We start from the raw sequence: 18,938 nt of genomic DNA, 5'->3' as shown, positions 1-18,938 counted from the left end.
TGTCAAATATAATTATACTTTTGAACTTCATGTCAACGGGATTAGTTTGCTTTACCCATTACACCACAGCACTGGTCCCTAGGTTAGTTTGCTCAGTAAACATCTCTGTTTAACTTATCAGATCATAAATTCTATTTTCTCATGATAATATAGAAATGGGTGAACAAAGCAATTTTAGAGAATTCCTCGTAGGTGTGCTTTAATTAATGTTGCTACTCTTCCCTAAGAAGGTGGGTATTTCTGATTTTATTTTTCCTTTTTTTCTCTGCATATGTTCTGTTTTATTCTTCATAATGTTTCTATTTCCTTATTTCTTTGTCTTGCTAGTGCCTCCTGTGTCTCTTCTGAAATTCCCAGCTATTTCTTCTTTCTCAGGATATATAGAAAATAGAACACACAGATTAAGACACTTCAAAAACTTCATCAAAACTAGAATTAAAAGACAAGTTTTCTTGGTGCAAATGTTTCTAAATCTATGAATAGTTGCTTAAAAATATGCATTCTACAAAAATTTTGAAAACCCCTATATGCATGAATTTCAAAAGTATTTCTGCACTAAAATAAATTCCATTTCTACAACTGTTTGTAGTACCCTTGAATGCAGGCTGGGTAGAAACATTGATGTCTGGAAAGCAGACACACACACACACACACACACGAGAGAGAGAGAGAGAGAGAGAGAGAAAGAGTCACCTGCTGGTTCCTTCCCCAAATGCTGCAACAACCAGGACTGAGCCAGGTTGAAGGCAGGAGGAACTCCATCTGGGGCTCCTACAAAGGTAGCAGGGGTTTAAATACTTGGGTCATCATTTGCTGCCTTCCCAGGTACATTAGTAGGAACTGGCTATGAAGGAAGGCAGCTGGGATTTGAACTGGCACTCCAGTATGGGATGCTCCTCACAAGAGGAGGTTTAACCCATTGCACTGCAAAAGCCTCATAAGAGTTTTTATTGCCACTTATGTCCCTTCAAGAGAGCAGCTTTCTTTAGAACAGACTGTGTATATGGAAGGTACTGTGATCAATGTTCTTAACATTCTTTATTCTCTTTTTCGTTATGCCCCATAAAATACTGCTGCTTTCACTCTTCAAATTTTCCCTGGGTGATTTCATTTTTACAAAAACTTTAACAATACTAGCTGTACATTTAACCCAAATTACTTAAAAGAGCGCCAAAGTTCTGATATGCATAGGTGCTACACATAACACATTCCAAAAGAAGTTTATATTTTACATTCCTGTGCTGCAAACTGTTCTTGTTCCTGTATATCTTATTGCAGAACTATGAAGTGCATATAAATATTTATTTTCTTTATTCATGACATTGGACATGATATAAAGCACCCTGTAGTTATTTTTTTTCGCTGTGACCAAAGCCTTTCTTTAACATAAATTAATTCCATTCATAAGGATTTTTAAAAGAAGATAATACAAAGGGGTACAAAGAGAAAAGCAAGGCTTCCTCTCATTTCTGACCTCTACAATCCAGCTCTCTTCCTCATGGGCAACCACTTTTCCCAACATCAGCTGGGTTCTTGCAGAGATCTCCTTCATATGACTACATAACTGTGCCCACTTCTCTGAAAATCTTCTACACACCCTTCTTTCATTGCTGTCTTCCTTAATATTGTAACTACTAACATAAAATGCATTTTGAAATGTTTAGAACAGCTATAATTTACACTGATTTGTGTTCATAAAACCAACTATACTGTAGTCTTGAGTCCTTTCAAGGAGAAATGCTTCCAATTATGATTAGTAAAGTAACATTTGTTTTCCATACATTTTCCTTGTTAAAATAATATACATTTTAGTTAAAGGTATCACCGCATGTATGTTATCTGCTGTGTAGAGGCCAAACGTTTTTATATTTTAGCTAGCTGTTCATCTTTATATGTATACTTTCTCTTCATCAATTCTAGATATCATCTATTGATATTGTTTTTGTTATTAAAAATGGTTGAACTCTAATATACAATTTTTTTCCTACTAATTTCCCAATTCCCATTTTTTTAGATTATGGTAAACTCTACATTATGAATTTATAAGAATTCTCTGCTGAGCCAAGTGGGTCTGTGAGTACTGATTGTTCCTGGAGTAAGTAAGTGTCTGTTTTCTCATTTGCTTAGTTTTCTAGGTGTCTTCTGATTTTTCCTCCCCAGCTGCTAGAGTGGATCTGCCAAACATCTGTTGATGTTTTGTGGACTCAAGCGTCGGGACCACTGGAGAACGCTCTACAGGGCCCCTGTGCCTGCTCTTCAGACTGCTGCGGCCGAGCAGGCTTCCTAGGGCTTTCTCTAGGGATCCCCTCTCCCTGCCTCCTGCCTGCATGCTTTTGCTATAGCATGCTGTAAAGCTTTCTAAGAGTTCATGGGGGAGAAACATTTTGAATGTTTGAAAATATACGTTCAGCTTCTATATCCGAAGGATAGTTTCTTGGATTAAAAAAAAGTTAAAGACCATTTGCACTGAGGTTTTTAAAGGCATTGCTCTATATTCTGCTCCCCTTTTCCATTTCAGTTTTGCTGGTGAAAAGTCCAATGCTCTTTGATCTCCTAATTCAGAGTTTAACCACCTGTATTTTCTTTCTGATTGTGACTGGGGACTTCCTTTCCCTTATGTTCCAGAACACTGTGATACGGTTTTCTATACTTTGTCTAATGTACTCCACATATGATGAAATCTTTCAGCCTGGAGATTTTTGTCCTTTGGTTCTGGAAAAATGGCCTTGTATTAGTGCTATGATGATTTTTCTCTCCTTTGTTTTCTCTATTCTGTCTTCTGGATCTCCTGTTATTTCTAGTCTAATTTTGCAACTTCCTTTTTTAAAAGATTTATTTATTTATTTGAAAGTCAGAGTTACACAGAGAGAGAGGCAGAGAGAGAGGTCTTCCATCCACTGGTTCACTCCCCAATTGGCCCCAATGGCCAGAGCTGCACCAATCTGAGGCCAGGAGCAGGAGCCTCCTCCAGGTCTCCCACACAGGTGCTTGGACTATCTTCTACTTCTTTCCCAGGCCACAGCAGAGAGCTGGATTGGAAGTGGAGCAGCCGGGTTTCAAACCGGCACCCATATGGGATGCTGGCGCTTCAGGCCAGGGTGTTAACCTGCAACACCACAGTGCCGGCCTGAAACTTCCTTAACTTTTAAAAAGTTTTACCTTTGTTTCTTGATTCGAGGTTTCTGAGACGTTTTCACAACTTTGTCCTCATGTTGATTTTGAATTTTAGCCATTCTCCACTTAAGTGCTATGAGTTCTTTCTTGGTTCTTTAGTAGCCTTTTGTTTTTGGTTCATGACTGTAATATATCCTCTAATCCCTTTAAGGATATTAGTGATACACTTTCGGAGGTTTTCCTGTGATTTTTTTTGTATGTAATCTGCTTTGGGCTCCATTTTCTGCTATTTGGGGCCTATTTTTACATTAGAGAACTTTCTCAAATACCTGGCAATGCTTCAGATTAGGAAGTCATATCCAAGAAGCAAATGTGCAAGTCCAGTTGTTGAGTGGAAAGCTGCATGTAGGATTACAAGGCAGGAAGGCAGCCTTCTCCTGTAGGAGGTAGTCAGAGGTTTTTCTCTAGAACTGTGCAGTTTTGCAGCGAAGAATCCTGTGATCCTCTGCCTAGGAGCATTGGGAAAATGAGGCAAAGCCTTTGCTGTAACTGCTACATAATGGGGCTGTCTGACACTTGCCTTGTTTTTGGCCCTGGTGCGGCAGCCCCCAGTTCTGCAGTATCCTTGGCCTTGAAGTTCTGAGGCTTTCTGGAATGCTGTAGGTGAAACTGGCCCAGTCTGTGGTACTGATCCTTCACAGGTGCCCACACTTCAGCTTTCCCCAACTTTGCTTTGTCAGAGACCAGCCTTCCATCTGTTCGTTATTTGTATTTTCCAAATATTTAGGGACTTGGTGGTTATCATCATGTTGGTTATCATCTCATCCTTCTTACCATTGTCCTTGAATATGTACCTTTTAAAATGCTTTAGTGAGATTTATGGATTGAAATAAAATAAACCTCAGTGCTGAGTATGTGTAATTGAGGTTGTCATGGGCAAGGAGGGAAGAATAGAGGGCTGAGAGTAACTGGGTAGGAACCTGTAGTGCAGGGGTTAGCAAAGTGCTGCTTGTTGTCCAAATGCAGCCTGTGGCAGATGAACTAAGCACAGCTTAAACCATTTTTACAACATTGTAAGACAAAAGAAAACAAAGAACATGTGAAAGAGACCATATGTGGCCAACAAAACTGAGTGCAGAGGTCTAGTTCTTTGCAGAAGGGCATTGCTGCTCTCTCCTCCAGTGCAGTGCTTCTCAACTTGGGAGCTTTGAAAACACATGTATGGCCAGGTCTCACTCTGGCCCGTTAAGCAAAAGTCTCCAGACGTACAGCTCAGGAGGTGCAGCCAGATTGCCCTACAAAAATTAGCATCATCTATGACATCATCTATGACACCAAAAAACGGCCCCAACAATGAGCAGTTTAAGATGCCAGAAGCTCTAGATTATTTGATAAATGTCTATGTTCTTGACTACTTACATTTGTTTTGGCAGTAGTATATTCACATAAACTGTTTCAACAAGCATTATGATTTAGGCAGAAGTTCTCTGTGTCCCTATTCCTCATTCCATTATAACAACCTCTTTAAAAATTTTTAGCTGATTCTTCTCTTCATATTTCTTTCTTCTATTTGTTTGAGAGGCAGAGTTACAGATAGAGAGAGGTAGAGAAAGAGAGAAAGGTCTTCATCCACTGATTCACTCCCCAAATAGCTGCAATGGCTGGAACTGGGCTGATCTGAGGCCAGGAGCCTCTTTCAGGTCTTCCACATGGGTGCAGGGGCCCAAGTACCTGGGCCATCCTCCACTGACCTCCCAGGCCATCAGCAGGGAGCCAGATTGGAAAAAGAGCAGCCAGGACGTGAACTGGTGCCCACATGGGATGTTGGCATCGCCAGCCTCTCTTCATATTTCTAAATAATATGTTCACATGGGTTCTTCAAGGTTTTTCAGTTTTTAGATGTTTTCTAACTTTCTAACATGGGAAATGAGGATTTAGCTCTCTTTTACAAACACCTTACAAATTTCCCATTCTCCTACTCCACTCCTTTTAACTCAATAATAATTAGAACAGTATTCATTTTGTTAAACATGTTCATAAATTTGCAGCTTCTATTCATAGCTGAGCAATATTGTATCCAGTGGTTATGTTCCTGTAAGATTTTATTATTCTTGAAGTCAATAATCAATCTTCATTCCTTTTATTAGTTTTATATATATATTTATATATATTTTATATATATATTAGTTTTATATATATACTATATATATTTTATATATATATATATATATAGCTATGCTAATACCAGACTGTTGCCAGTTGTCTAGATTTTCTTTCAGTACAGACATTGTACATTCTACCCATCTCATGTTTGTGAAACAATTGCTCCCAGAGTCTGGACTGGAAGCTTATTACACCTGGTGCATGGCTGTCATCATGAACTTACTCTTCATCTCTGGAGATGTTTGCCTCTGCACTATATGGATTCCTCTGAGCTCACATTATCTTCCTTATTGATTTAACACTTCATTTTGGAGTACATCCTGCAGTAACTTTTTAGAAAGGATGCATCAAATATATGAGATGATATATGTCTAAATATGTTGATAGCTCATGTACATTGTTGATAGCTTGCCTGTAAATAGAATTCTAGATTGAAGTTTATTTTCTTCTTTTCATGGCCTCATTACAGTATTGCTGTTGAATATTCTGAAGTCATTCTACTTTTTTCTGTTTGTAGTATGGCATATTGCTTTTTCCAAAAATGGTTGCAAAATAGCATTCTTCTTGCCTGTTCTTCTACAACATGACCTTTCCACCATCCCAATGAAACATATGTATTTTTCCCTTGACTGTGGTGACTAATGGTTTGCTTATACCTGATAGAGTGTGGTGAAAGTGGTACTGTGGGGATCTTGAGATAAGGTTAGGAAAAGCAGTGCAGCTTCTGCATTGCTCTTGGAGAGATGCGTTTGTGGAACCCTGAGTGACAAAATAAGCAGTCTGACTACCCTGGACAATATGCTCTAGAGAAACCTAGGGCAAATTGGGAGGCCTCCTGAGGTTCTTGTATCCACAGCCCCTGTGGAGGCTATGACTGACTTCAGCAGCGAATGATAAATATGCATGATTTCAGATGATTTCATCCATTTATTGGATCATCTGCAGCACTGAGTCTTCCCAGCTGGAGTTGCAGACATCGGGGAGAAGAAACAAGCTATTTCTACTCTGTCCAAATTTCTTCCTCTTCCTGGCATCCACATTCTGATCTGTTCTTGTTGTTGGTTTCTGACATTTGGCCTGGATTCCTGCCTATGATTTCATATTTGCTCCTTAAATCTAAGACTAATGTTACTCCCCTGGTACTGACACTTGGATCTTTTCCTTGGCCTTTATCTGCTCTCACTCCTTAGAATGGACTTTCCTGGGCCATTTTAGCTAACAAACTCAGCCATGTAACCATGCCTCAGGATTGCTCAATATGCCCTTCTGTCTTTCAGGTTTAACTGAATTTCTGATAACAACTCAAACCATACTGGTAAACAGAGGCAAAGAGTGGTATCTTGGTTTGCAGGGTAATTTGTTGTGAACTGGATGAAATCTCTTTTGTTCCCTTAAGCACAGATGTTAACTAGCTAGTTGCATAATCAGGAGCTTCAGTGAGCTCACTGGTTCTCTGTTAAGCTTTCTTTGGGAATGAATTGCTTTAATATGAAGAAACATTACTTAGATGTCAAACAAAATAAAGAATTTTTAACCCCAAAGATTTAAGTAGAAATATCATAGAACAAGGGCATTTACACACACACACACACACACAGAGTTTTAAGTGTGCTGGTGGATAGTAGAAACAGAAAGCAATTAAAGGGTTTGTCTGCTTTTACTTTTGTCATTTTCCTGGTTTTGTCTCCAGAGACAGCTGGAATAGAGGCTCCTGTTCCACAGTAAGAAAAGAATTTCAGATATAAGGCAGAGAAGCAGTAGGCAAACCAGAAAAGTTCAATGAAGCAGTACACCTGACAGGCCAGGTGGACAACTCAGCAAGGAATTGAGTGCCTAGTCTACATTTAAACCAGGGTTCTTATGGGTATAGGGTCTACTTCTTCCCACCATTTCCTTTTTCCCCTCTCTCTTCTGAAATACTGCTGGACAAAGGACTTCTGTGAGTGAAATTCCTCCCAAGGTTTCATTACACAGTGTTATTGGAACAGACAGCCCACTGGTACTGATCAGGAAGCTCTCCCTGGGAAGTCTCTGGGAGTGGGGAAGGCTGGGGTGCTGCTACAGGGTCATTAGACATGGGCAGTATTTTTGATGTGCAAATACCAGCCTACTTCTGAAGCATGGCTCTAAGGCTGCTACATTTCTTGTCATATAATCTTCTTTCTTGTCTTCTCTCTTTGACCTCTTTCACACACATGGTTAATATGTATCTCCCCACTGAATAATTTTTCTAAAATTTTCTTAGTAGGTAAAATCTGAAGGCATATTTGTTGATGAGATATACATTTTTATTGAAAAATGCTTTCATAATAAACATAAGCAATTCTATTCTTCTTCTTCTTTTTTTTTTTTTGGACAGGCAGAGTGGACAATGAGAGACAGAGAGAAAGGTATTCCTTTTCTGTTGGTTCACTCCCCAACGGCTGCTGCGGCCGGAGTGCTGCGGCCGGCGCACTGCGCTGATCCAAAGCTAGGAGCCAGGTACTTCTTCCTGGTCTCCCATGTGGATGCAGGGCCCAAGCACTTGGGCCATCCTCCACTGCCTTCCTGGGCCACAGCAGAGATCTGGACTGGAAGAGGAGCAACCGGGACAGAATCCAGTGCCCCGACCGGGACTAGAACTTGGTGTGCCAGCGCCGCAGGCAGAGGATAAGCCTATTGAGCCACGGCGCTGGCCAGCAATTCTATTCTTTAAGTATTAATTTAGATCCTTCTTTTAATTTAAAGGATTTTACCTTATAAAACTTACAGCCCATATTCAAACACATAATTACGTGGAAAAAATGGAATTATTGTGTTAATAGTTCTAGTTCAACCAAGCTATGATGATTTTGGACAAGATAATTACACATGGCATGATGTTTAAGAGGACATGTATGTACACTTTTTGAATTGTTTCAGGAAATACCACCATCATTTGCACAGTTGAGGCATTAGTATTTCCTCAGAAAAAATTCAAACCATGTATTGCACTCAGCCCAAGGAAGCCTTCTGAAGATTCAGTAAAATATTTAGCCTGGGAAATGTTTTATTTAATAAATGTTTTAGTGGCATTTTCATTGGTTACAAGGATGCTCACCTATTCAGAGACGTGTGAGAAATGGTGGATTGCTGCTAAGTTTTGGGGTGTTTTGTTATGAAGTGCTCTTATGGCGATGGGTAACTGACACAATGTTTGGTACCTTGAAGTAGGACACCATCCTAACAAAAAACTAAAGGGTGACAAGAATAGACTTTAAAGTGGCACGGAGACTATTAACAGTGTCTGGAAGGGAGTTAAGGAATTTGTGAGGTAGACTTCAAAAATTGTGTCCCCTGTTAAATAGTGGAAAAACAATTTATAAAACTGTCAGTTGTGGTAACCAGAAAAAGGGAAAATGTACTTCGTGAACTTTTGGATTGGAACAAGGGAATTTCTACATAGGATATTAAAATAGTCAGCTGTGTTTTATGAGCTGTGTATGATAAAATTCTACATGAGGTAGATGAAATAGAGAAAATACTGGCCAATTTGCAAGTGGAATGTAGAGGGAATATGGAGGGATCAGAATTTAGAGGATTGGAAAATAAAGCTGTTTCTCATCTTCTTCTACTTGAGTCAGTAAAAATTATCAAAATGAAACAAGTATTAAGGAAAAGATCAAGTCAAGGGTGTGACTGAAGGAGCCCTTACTAATATCTCTGACAGAATTAATGTGGTGCTTAATGTATCTCTGAGCCAACAAAGGCTTCTAACACTTATAAGGTGAGGGGCATTGTGATGCATAGGGTTAAGCCCCTGCTGATAGCACTGGCATCCCATATGGGCACCTGCTTCACTTCTGATCCATCTCACTGCTAAGGTGCTTAGGAAAGCAGTAAACGATGGACCAAGTAATTGGGCCCCTACCCACATGGGAGACCCGGATGGAGTTCTTGGCTCCTTGCTTAAGCCTGGCTCAGTCCTAGACATTGGTGCCGTTTAGGGAGTGGACCAGTGGATGGAAGGTCTCTCTGTCACTCCTTCTCTCTCTGTAACTCTGCCTTTGAAATAAATAAAGTTTTTTAAAAGGGGGGGTGGGTGGGTGGCATTGTGTTGTAGTGCATAAAGCTCCCACCACATGGGTGATGGTTTGTGTCCCAGCTGCTCCACTTCCAATCCAGCTCCTGATATTGGTCTGGGAAAATCAGTGGAAGGTGGTCCACATGTTTGGGCCCCTACCACTCATGTGGGAGACCTGATGGAGCTCCTGGCTCCTGGCTTTGGTTTGGCCCAGTGGTAGCCATTGCAATCATCTGGGGAGTGACAGTAGATAGAAGATATGTGTCTCTCTCTCTCTTTCTCTCCCTCTCTCTCTGTAACTCTTACTTTCAAAATAATTAAATATTAAAAAATCATAAGGGAGTTGTATCCAGCTGCCTTCCTGGATTAAACCAGCACTCATTGGGTCTAAAGAATGGGAATTGTTTCAAAAGAATTGTGGGTATGAATTTTACTAAATGAAATGTAGCACAATCAGATTCACAGGAAACTTAACAAAAATTGGAGAATGCATAGGTAACAGTATCATGTACTTGGGATAAAAGGAGGTGAGACCATTCAGAATGTAAAAAAAAGATATTTGGAATAATAACTTTATTTGATAGAAAAAACGAATTGAAGATTGAATTTTTTCTTGTTCTCATGGGAGTTTTGATGAAACAAGGAACAGATAGGAATGTTATAGAGCATATTTGCACTTGGTTATTGATGTCAGGTAAAAAAGTGAGAAGAAAACAATGGAACAAGATTTAAGAAGGCGTGGTTAACACTAGTAAGACTGGCTTAAAAACCATTGGTATAAGGGAGGGAGAGAGAATGCAAGGGAGGGGGAGAGAATGCAAGGGAGGGAAGGAATATAGGTAGAAGGGAAAGAGAGAGACAGAGAAAGAAATGGATGAAAGAGAGAGAGAGAGAGAGGTAAAAATTATATAATATCACTTCAGATTGGCTTTACTAGCACACAAATTATGTAGGCTTGATAGGAATAAATGGATAAAAGACTACAAATGCAGGTCATGCCCACCCAACATGCTGCCAAGCTATTCAAGTGCTTAATAATTGCTGTCAAATGACCTTGGAACCATGCCACAGGAATAAATATTTTTCCAACTATTTGATGCTGAAGTTGGACTAGAGGGGTCACACATTAGAATTCCGGAGCCCACCAGTGGAATGTTTGTCCCACCACAGCAGACCCCAGGAGAGCTCTCATCTCTGGAATGGTTTCCTTCTGACCCTTAATACATATGATGTCTTTCTTGAGTCATAATAAGTCTGTGAGGAAAAAATTTGGAGAATCCTAGTAGATAGATTGCATCTTTTCATGTACAGTTTTTCTACACAGACACATTTTTTTCCTCCTCAATTTTAGGAATGTAATGCTGAAGTCAAAGTTGGCCAAGCTTCATTTGAGAAATAGGAAACATCAGAGATACCTTAAGGGTTCAGTCACAGCCAACTGACCAAAAGAGGCAGTCTCCACTGCCTATCAAGTCGATTTAGATAATTCAACTTCTAGGTTCAATTAGCTAATTATAGTCATAAGACAGAAGGAACTTTACAGACAGATTAGAAGAATGATTCAATGAAGGAAACACACACACACATACACACACACACTACAACATACAACATTTAATTTAAAGTATTCTGCCAACATATGTGAAAACATAGTCATGCGTTTGAAAGCATTGTATTTTCTTGGAAATGGCAACTGAAAATTCCATGGCAATGTTCCTCCGTTGTGTGGTACCCCGTGCACAGGGAGAATGCATCATACAAAATATTTCATTATTGAAACAGTTTAGAATAAAAATACAGTGAATGTACTCAAGAGTATATGACTATTGTAAAACTGAACAAATACTACAAAGAAATTAGTACAGCAGGAAACAACTATTAGGAGAATAAAGTCACATGAATGTGTCAAGTACATGGAGACTCTAGAAGAAAATTGGAATTCATAGATAACTGTGTACATATAAGAATATTCTTTAATTTATTGCAGAAAGATGCTTAAATACTTTACAGGATTAAGGCAATTGTTAATTAGCATTAAATAAAGGAATATTCTGATATATAATGTGATTGAGAAGAGAGGGATGGGAATATTGGAGAACTGTGTGGAGACAAGGGTACTGGAAGATGCAGGGAAGAGCTAAGCATATCCAAACTATTCAGTGACCTTAAATAGCACTGAGACCACCTTGAAAAGAATTCATGAGCTGCTTTCTGAAAGAGGACATCTTGCTGAAAAAAAGAAACTGCATGAGTGCTTATGGAACCATAGCTCAAGTTATTCCATTTTCTTTTGCCTTTCCCATTTTGCTTAACAAAACTAACTGCATGTGTTCAACTTTCACAGATAAATAATGCTTGCTTAAGAATTCCAGGGACTGACCTCAAGGAAGTTGATTAAAATTTTGGAAGATCAGATAAGTTAAGTGGAAAGAATTTATAACCGCCAGCTGTAAATAATCAAGCCTGATACTACTCAGACCACTGCCACCCAGACTACCACCCTAGCAATTTCAAGATACCAGAAATGATCATGTGAATGTGCACATAGCCAACTCAGAGCATTATGTTCCATCACCTCCTTTAATTCTCCATTCTCCTTTACCAGTCCTCCTGCTGACCTGAGAACTTAAGGTCTCCCTGCACCAACTCTTGTTTCTCAAGCATTGGCTTTTGAGCAGCAAGTGGCTAGACCTGCATCATGTAATCCTTCGGAAGAAGAGCAGTCCCAATGTGTTGGGCACAGATTTCAATGTCTCTGTCTGAGATACTGGATTTTTCTAAGGGAAAAAAAATACCCCAGACAAATGTTGAATCAATGTTGATCAAGATATTCACTTAATACCACTCATAAATACAGATTACTATGGTCTGATGTGTTCAAATTATAGACCAATAATAAATTATCATTACCATGGCCTCCATCTCCCTTCTATAGTCTCTTAAGCAATGTAATACACTATGCTGTCAGTTTCTTCATATTGACACCATATTTTGTAATTTTAGCTTCTGGAGTAAGTTACCTTTTTCCCAAAGATCTATTTATTTGAAAGTCAGAGTTACAGAGAAAGAGAGAGACATGGGAGTGGGGAGTGAAGAGAATCCATCTACTGTCTACAGGTTCACTCCACAAATGCCCACAATAGCTGAGGCTTGGCCAAGATGAAGCCAGGTGTGTGGAACTACATCTGTGTCTCTTCCTTGGGTAGCAGGGGCCCAAACACTTGGGCCATCTTCTGCTGCTTTTCCAAGCACACTAGCAAGGAGCTGGATCAAAACTGGAGCAGCTGGGACTTAAACCATGCTAATATGGGATGCTGGAGTTGCAGGTTGGGGCTTAACCTGCTCTGCCACAATGCCAGCCCCAATATGTTGTCTTTTTTTAAAGATTTTTATTTATTTATTTGAGAGGTAGCGTTACAGACAGAGGGAGAGAGAGAGGTCTTCCATCCACTGGTTCATTCCCCAAATGGCCTCAATGGCTAGAGCTGAGCCAATCCAAAGCCGGGAGCTAGGAGCTTCTTCTGGGTCTCCATATAGGTGCAGTGGCCCAAGAAAGTGGGCCATCTTCTACTGCTTTTCCAGGCCACAGCAGAGAGCGGGATTAGAAGTGGAGAAGCTGGGACTAGAACCAGCACCCATATGGGATGCTGGCACTTCTGTGGAGGCATAGCCCACTATGCCACAATGCCAGCCCTGAGTATGATGTCTTTTTAAGCTACAATATGTGGGAGCAAATTAATCAGAGAACAAAACATGAGGATGCTATCTTAATCATGTTGGCTTCATGGCCAAACACAATTTTAATTTAGATAGCCTCCAAATCTTAGTTTACTTGTTGGGTAGTATTGTTTAGGATTAACAAGAAAATGATGAAATCTTTGTTTTCTTTAGAAGCTGAGCCAATATACTTCAAAATGAGATATATTGAGGATATCCATGCTTTTATAAAATCTGGTTAGCATTTTGGGGGGAATCTGGTATTTGTTTCTTGACAAACATGTCAGTGCAATTTTCCTGAAAAGCAGCCAACCAATGACAGACTGAAATCGGAACAGGAAGTGGTTTCTCAAGCAGAACCTTGAAACCATTTTATGACCTCTGAATGTTTGTGATAAGTTTTGTCATATGAGCCAAACAAAACAAAAAACCTCATAAAGAAGGGATTTGGATAAAGAAAGGCAAGAAAATTCTAGCAATCTGAGGCATACAGACTGAATTGTTCTCTAAATGAGAACTTAGTTTATTTGCTTGGGTAAAAAAGTTTCTCCTTTTTTTTCTGTGTACTCTCTTCATTCCAGCAGGCTCATCTGTGTACAGGTACTTATTTAACGATAATAGCAAAAGGTTGCATTTGTGGTTTTTTTTTTTTTTTTGTAAATATAAATGTCCTTTACATGTGGAATAGTTTATTCTCTGTGTGTGCACTCATATACGTATAATGGAATATTTGTGGCCTTAAAAATATGAACAGGATGGATATGTACTTTATGAAATGCATTTCCAGATTCCCTGTTTGAAATAACAAGAGCAAAATAACACTTATATCTGCTACCATTTGTGGCTTAAAAAAGGGGAAGGAAGGATCCTGCTCCCCGCTGTTGCCTGGGAAAGCAGTAGAGGATGGCCCAGGTCCTTGGGCCCCTGCACTTGCATGGGAGACCCGGAGGAAGCTCCTGGCTTCAGATTGGCCCAGCTGCAGCTTTTGTGGCCATTTGGGGAGTGAACTAGCGAATGGAGGACCTCTTTTGCTCTCTCTGCCTCTGCCTCTCTGTAACTCTGCCTTTCAAATAAATAAATAAATCCTTTTTTTTTAAAAAAAAAAGGGGGAAAGAGAAGTAATAATGTGTAAGTATCTCTGGTGGCCTCTGGAAGGAGCCCCAGGATGTGGGGAAGGAAGAGGAAGGGAAATAAATTTTTATTATTATACAATATTTTGTACCATTTAAATATTGAGGAATGAGGCAATATATATTATTTAAATAAAATAAATGAATCATTAAAAATGTAGCCACATGTGCAGCTTTGACTTCTCCTGCTTCAAATATTGATCTCTAAGCCCTGTTTTATTCTTACACTCTGGCATAGAGAGGACACAGGCGGTTTAAGGGGACCTGAAGAACAGCTAGTCAAACAGCCCCATTTTTGTTGTTGTTGTTGTTGAAGATATGTCACACAACTGGTTAGCACCAAAGCCCAGATGGGAGCCCCACACTTCTTAATTTCAGGGCTATGCTCTTCTCAACCTATGCCCCTCAGGAGATAGAATAAACAGGCTCGATCAGCCTCATGACCGTCCCCCTCGTCCTTCCTCCCTAGTGCTATTGCCAAGGCGGGCATGACTGCATCTCATGTTCCAGGAGGTCCTGCCTAGCTTTTAAGTGTCAGCTAACTAGAATAATAAAACAAAAAATGTCCTAACTTGGAACTTCATAATTTGAGGTCTTTGGAGGGACTTCAGGAAATCCTGTATCTACTGAAGAGTTAAGGATCTAGGGAGAGTTTTCCATGAGCTCCATTGTCACGTAAGACAAATAACATTAAAAAAGTAAAAGTTATTTATTTACTCGAGAGGCAGAGAAATATACATACACATACACACAAAGACACATACACAGATTAAAGAGAGAGAAAGAGAGAGAGAGAGAGAGAGAGATACCATTTGTTGGTTCTCTCTCCAAATGCCTACAATGACTGGGCCTGGCTGAAGCTGGCAACTGGGAACTCAGTCTAGGTCTTCTGCATGGATAGCAAAACCCATTTGCTTGAGCCATCACTGCTGCTCACCAGAATCAGCATGGCAGGAAGCTGAAGTCGGGAGGTGGAACCAGAGACATATTGAATCAGCACTCCAATATGGGATGTGGGCATCTTAGCAGGGTCTTAACTGCTAGCATAATACCTGCCCAGAGAACTGTTTATACTGGAAGAGACTCAGAAACCAATGAGTCTAACTTTCCTGAGAGGCACAACTATCCTCAACAGTACTCCGCTTTCTTCCTGATACCGGAATACACCTGAGTCCCCAGGAGTCATCATCACCCACAGTAACATTCACCTGGATATATGGCTCTAGTTTGAAGCATTGGAGAGAATGTGGTTCCCTTTAAACTTTTATAGTGTTTTTATTTTCTTTTTTATATTAGTCTATGTTATATTTTTTGAAAATGAAAACTTTAAGAAAATTTTACTCTAAGTTTTGCCTGAACAAGAACTATTGCTGTGTGAAACACCTGCTCTATTAATGACTATTCTGTGATTTCCTTATACGTAGAGGTCTAGGGTCTAGTTACTGAAAGGCTGGAAGTTCCTGGCCAGAAAAGGGGTGAGCTTGTTAAAATGGGTTAAAGGGGCCGGTGCCGCGGCTCACTAGGCTAATCCTCCACCTGCAGCGCCGGCACCGTGGGTTCTAGTCCTGGTCGGGGCACTGGATTCTGTCCTGGTTGCCCCTCTTCCAGACCAGCTCTCTGCTGTGGCCAGGGAGTGCAGTGGAGGATGGCCCAAGTGCTTGGGCCCTGCACCCCATGGAAGACCAGGAGGAAGCACCTGGCTCCTGGCTTTGGATCAGCGTGGTGCACCAGCTGCAGCGTGCTGGCCGCAGCGGCCAAGCAGCGGCCATTGGAGGATGAACCAACGGCAAAAAGGAAGACCTTTCTCTCTGTCTCTCTCTCTCACTGTCCACTCTGTATGTCAAAAAAAATAAAAAATAAATAAGAAATAAAAAAAAAAATAAAATGGGTTAAAGGGACACAGGCAGTCGGTCCCCCTTCCAAGGTGGGATAAAAAATTCAAAGTATGAAATTCAAAGAGTGATGCTGTTCAGGAGATCCAAATGATTCTGTACATTGGAATCACCAAAGAAGTTGTATAAATAGACAAACAGAAATGTTCTGCTTTATTTCAGGCCTACTAAATTACCTACTCCAGAGCTTATCTTATGTGGCACTGAATCACTGGACTGATTCTATTGCTTCTGACTCACTGATTCAGAACTGCACTAGTTGGAGGTTACCTTTTAGGAGTGGTAGTGATGTGGGATAGCTAGGCAGTTAGTTAGGTCAGCTAAGCTGGAAGTCATGAGCCCCCATGTAATTCTATCTTCTTACTTGTCAATCAAAACAGTCCCATTCTCAGGGTACATCTGCCTCATCTGGGACCTAAGGGGGATGCCATGAAAATGTATGGATATTGAGCCCCACATAGAACTCATAGAGGTGCCATATAATTCCCAGGAGGCCTCATGCCAGTAGAGTCACCACACCCTACCTCATAATAGAGACCAACAACTGGTTTCTCAGCACAGTGCGGGCACCACCTTCAAGTACCATCTTCAAGCACATGGGGTTCTATTCTTCCTAGGTAAAGGGCACTAGGGGTTCTATTCTTCCTAGGGTAAAGGGCACTAGGTGTGGCAGTCCAAACTCCTGGAAATATTTGGCACACTGGAGCGTCAGAGTTCAAACTGAACTCTGAAAACTGGCTTCAGCTTCAAACACATTCTGAAGGCTGCTATAATCTTAGAGCATAGACACCTGGTTTGAAGTTCAATGTCCCTAGAGGTTGAAAGCACTAGTGGGGTGGTTCTGTCTCTCAGAAATATTTGAGGTACCAAAGGCCTCAAGTAATGATGAATCAAATGGTTCCTTCTCTGGTTTATTGGAACCTTAGCAATAGTAGTGCCCTATGGTGGCCAGATATCCTAGGTGCAGTGGTTAAAAAAAAAAATATATATATATGTATATATATATAAAAATTACCTCAATAGGCTAATCCTCCGCCTTGCGGCGCCGGCACACCAGGTTCTAGTCCCGGTCGGGGCACTGATCCTGTCCTGGTTGCCCCTCTTCCAGGCCAGCTCTCTGCTGTGGCCAGGGAGTACAGTGGAGGATGGCCCAAGTTCTTGGGTCCTGCACCCCATGGGAGACCAGGAGAAGCACCTGGCTCCTGCCATTGGATCAGCACGGTGCGCCAGCGGCAGCGCGCCTACCGCGGTGGCCATTGGAGGGTGAACCAACGGCAAAAAGGAAGACCTTTCTCTCTATCTCTCTCTCTCACTGTCCACTCTGCCTGTCAAAAAATATATATATATATAAATTACCAATATGCAATGCCCTATATATATACATACATTGGTAATGCCCCAGATTTAGGTCAACCTGCAGAGAGCCCCTGAGGTGGACTGGAACAGAGAACTCCACATTGGGTTGCAAAAAGGTGATCTTGGGACACCAGATCTCACCTAATGCTGGGGACTGGAGTTACATATTTAAGCATAACTGGGCTTATGTTGAGCCCTTTCTACCTTTTATTTTCCCAGGTTATAAAGAGACTCAGCTATGGGCAACTCTGCATCTATACCCATGGATACTCCTAAGATGCATGCTTAATTATTTGCAAACTCTTAAACTGAATGGTATAATTAAGAAAAAGCTTATTTTCTTCTGTAATAATCTCTGGCCAAAATATAAGCTGGGAAATGGAGAGATTTTGCCAATGGACGGGACTCAGCCCTAATACCATGTCAGAACTTGACCTCTTCTGTATGGGGCAACAAAAGTGGTCAGAATTTGCTTATGTACATGCTTTACAGCATTATACCAACATTTTATTCATAACAGCAGTAGTAGGCGACCTTATGCCCCTGCTCTGAAAAGACCAGGGAACAACTAATAAATCTTTGGCCATCCCATGCTTGTTGATCTTTGGCCATCCATAATTCATGAGGTCATTTCTTTTTCTCCAGTAGATCAGACTTTGGTGGCCAGTATTGTCTTGATGGGTTTTGTTTTGGAAAATTCCATGTCTGGGGAGGGGATCCCTGCTCTTGGGTACAAAGTAACTACTACCCACATGGAGCTCCTAGTCTGGATGAAGCCCACTTGGCCACCATAAACAGTCCTTGAGTAACACAATGTTCCGACCAAACAGAAACTTGGACACCAAGTGAACATATAACTGGAGCAGATAACCACTGAAACTCCAACCAGCTCTTTATCACCTCAACAGAGGCCAACTGCAACTGTACCTATCCCAATTCCTTCTTTTTTTTAACTTTTATTTAATAAATATAAATTTCCAAAGTACAACTTTTGGATTATAGCGGCTTTTCCCCCCCATAACCTCCCTCCCACCCACAAACCATTCTATCTCCCACTCCCTCTCCCATCCCATTCTTCATTAAGATTCATTTTCAATTATCTTTATATACAGAAGATCTACTTAGTGTTTACTAAGTAAAGATTTCAACAGTTTGCACCCACACAGACACACAAAGTATAGAGTACTGTTTGAGTAGTAGTTTTACTGTTAATTCACATAGTACAACACATTAAGGACAGAGATCCTACATGGGGAGTAAGTGCACGGTGACTCCTATTGTTGATTTAACAATTGACCTTCTTAATTATGACATCAGTAATCACCCGAGGCTCTTGTCATGAGCTGCCAAGGCTGTGGAAGCCTCTTGAGTTCGTCAACTCTGATCTTATTTTGACAAGGCCATAATCAAAGTGGAAGTTCTCTCTTCCCTTCAGAGAAAGGTACCTCCTTTTTTGATGGCCCGTTCTTTCCACTGGGAACTCACTCGCAGAGATCTTTCATTTAGGTCATTTTTTTTTTTTTG

This window comes from Lepus europaeus, chromosome 2, assembly GCF_033115175.1.
Source record: "Lepus europaeus isolate LE1 chromosome 2, mLepTim1.pri, whole genome shotgun sequence".
NCBI classification, from domain to species: Eukaryota; Metazoa; Chordata; class Mammalia; order Lagomorpha; family Leporidae; genus Lepus; species Lepus europaeus.
This window is presented reverse-complemented; position numbering follows the sequence as displayed.